This window comes from Pinus tabuliformis, chromosome 2_2 (genome assembly GCF_031772625.1).
Source record: "Pinus tabuliformis cultivar Carrire ecotype Pingquan chromosome 2_2, CPIR1, whole genome shotgun sequence".
In the NCBI taxonomy this organism is placed as follows: Eukaryota; Viridiplantae; Streptophyta; class Pinopsida; order Pinales; family Pinaceae; genus Pinus; species Pinus tabuliformis.
This window is the reverse complement of record NC_142300.1, coordinates 961195628-961198434: the sequence shown is the minus strand read 5'-3', so window position 1 is coordinate 961198434 and position 2807 is coordinate 961195628.

Genomic DNA, 2807 nt, shown 5'->3' with positions numbered 1-2807 from the left:
GTTGCTTTAACCTCTTGTAGTGCCGCCTCAATATAGTCAAATCCATCCTCAAATCTGAATGTCATTATAAACCCCTAGCACAAGATGTGCCATCCTTCAGTGCCATGGTAGAGCTCTATTTCCAAGTACCAATTCATTGGTTTGACATCCAAGGTATGACAAAATAGATGCACCCATTCAGGCTAGGGCTCCACTCCATAATCCTTAGTCCATTTGGCCAGGTGATCACGTAGATCATCCCTCCCATCATACTTGTCTATCATCCATACTTTTGGTTGTCTAAAACATATTCTCATCACCCTCCTATATTCACGCAAATCACCAAAATTATCCTTGTGCGTACCCGCACCATCTTGCGGGTATAGCACGTAGCGCCTAATCCAAGGCCTGGAAGTGATGCTTCTCGGACACTTCCCTTTTGAATGCATCCAAAAAGAGATCAACGTCAGTTAACCCATCATAGTGAGGTAAATTCCTTACCTCTAAGGATATGCAACGCAACAACTTTGTCATCATATTACAACGTAGCGTAGATACTTCATGTAGTCGATTCTGCCAGTGTTCTAGTTCTTCATCTGAATCTGATGAGCAGGAGCTCTCACGGTCCCATGCAATACATTCTCCTGCTGTCGGATTTACCCAATCCTAGTCTCTCGCCATTGTATTGTAAATCTGGTCTAAATCATCATCACTTTCATAATCGCGTACCGGTTTTGCATAGCGCAGTCCTTCTGCAGGATCTAATGGCACCACTACATGGAGCGATTTCTTTTCAAATATCATCTTTTTCTTCTTCAGTTTGATTACACCATTCATATTAGTGGCCCAATCGATCCCAAGGAGTGCAGGGTAGGGATTTCTATCATCCAGAATCTCTATTACTTCAAAATCCGCCAGTGTGCTCATGTCTTTGATGTCAATTGTTACCCCCTGCATCCTCCCCATTGGGAAGATTTTCTATTGATTCACCATCCTTAACTGGATCAGAGACCATTGGAGCGTAGGTCTCTCCATTCATTCCCATGTTTGTTTTGGAAAAACATTTGCGTCAAACCCCAGATCCAAGATAACTTGGTCCATTTCGTATTCCCTTATCTACACAGTGAGTCTCATCTCACGTCTAGTCCTTGCCTTATGCTTACCAATATTTCTGACTACATGCGGTTCACCAGTAGTGTTCCCTTTCCAGTACACTAATTGATAAGTTCATGCAATCCCTTCACAACCTTACTATCTCGGAGTAGTTTCATGCTAGTTTCTAAGCATGTGGTAATAATGGATGGGTTCATTTCTTCAACTAGTTTCTCCTGACTTCCTAAAGTAGAGGCCTCAGTAAAACTTTTCTTTGCTTCCATAAATGTTTCTTTTGTAAGCTCCAGATCAATCCCAATCTCCTTTTCTAGTGCTTTGCAGACCCACTCACCTTTTGCAGGTTGCTTCCCTTTCTCCTTTCTAGTCGTCATTCCACTCTAAAGCATATTGTTTACCTTAGGGTCTTCCTCGCGAGGCTTAGCCCTCATCATCTGGAGGTTCTATGTCGGTTGCGACAACTATGCCCCCTTTCTGTAAATCTTAGGCAACAATATAGGGAAATCCTTAGTCTAATGGTCAAACTGAGTACAGTAGCGGCATGATAGTCGCGTTGGATTTGATCAGTCTCTCACGTAGTGTCCTGATCCTCCAAAATTGTACCAAATAAGTTTCCCATGGCCTCTACGAGGCCCCCCTCCACATCGGCCTCATCACGCCCCTAATACTCACCTCGCTCTCCCCCAGTGCCTTGGTCCGAAGGCCGTGTTTCTGCCTACACCCTATATGTAGGTGTCCTGTCCATCATTAATTCATAACTATGGAAATCATTATCATCATGACCTACTTATTAACAAAAATTGTAGAAGAGTTGTTGTGGTGTTTGTATGAATTTCTACAGAAAATGGCAATTTTGTCAGTCGCATGTTTCCCAACTACCTGGCATATAGCACACCATAGCGCGGACCCTCCACTTGGCCTTGTCACAACCTTTGGCCTTAGAGGCATTGGTCCCCCTGCTGCAACATAGTTTGAAAATACTAGACAGTGATCCTTGTCTTGCCCCTGACCTTTCCATTTTAGGCACCAAATTTCTTTGCATGCCTCAAGTCGAGCTATTCTGTCTTTCTTCAGACTTTACATTTCAATGCAAAGGTTCTACAACTGCGGGTGAATCTGTTGAAGCCCCAGATTAGCATCCTGCATTGGTGTCTCATGCAATCTCATCACGATTTCTAGAGCTTCTTCCTGGGTCCCAATCTTCTATTGTGATAGCGCAACCCTTAGGTGGGGCAGGAGCGAGGCCACGAACCATTCGCGGTGTTGCCCTTCAGTTAGGTTCATGTTGGCTTCACGGATCATACACTTCAGTCTTTTATCCAAATCCCAGGGCATCTCCCTAGGCTTCATCATGATCTCCTTGAATCCCACCGTTGATTGCGCTTGAGAGTTAGGTCTACTGAATTCCCTATTCAGCGTAGTCTGGATGTTTTCCAACACGGACGTTGAGTTACCAATACTATACTTAATGTACCATGTTAGTGCGCAATCCTGCAAAGCACTAACCAATGTTTCTTTCTTCATTTGATCATCCGTGATACACTGATCTTCCCATATAGCCTTCGCGATGAACCAAAACTGATCCAGATCTTCATTTCCTATGCCCTTGAATATAGGTAGCTTTACAGAGTTCGCCATATTGAAAGATGGTGGAGGTGGTGGTGGTGTGGGCAATGGGGTGAGTTGTGGAGGTGAGGATGGAGGTGGTGTGGATGGAT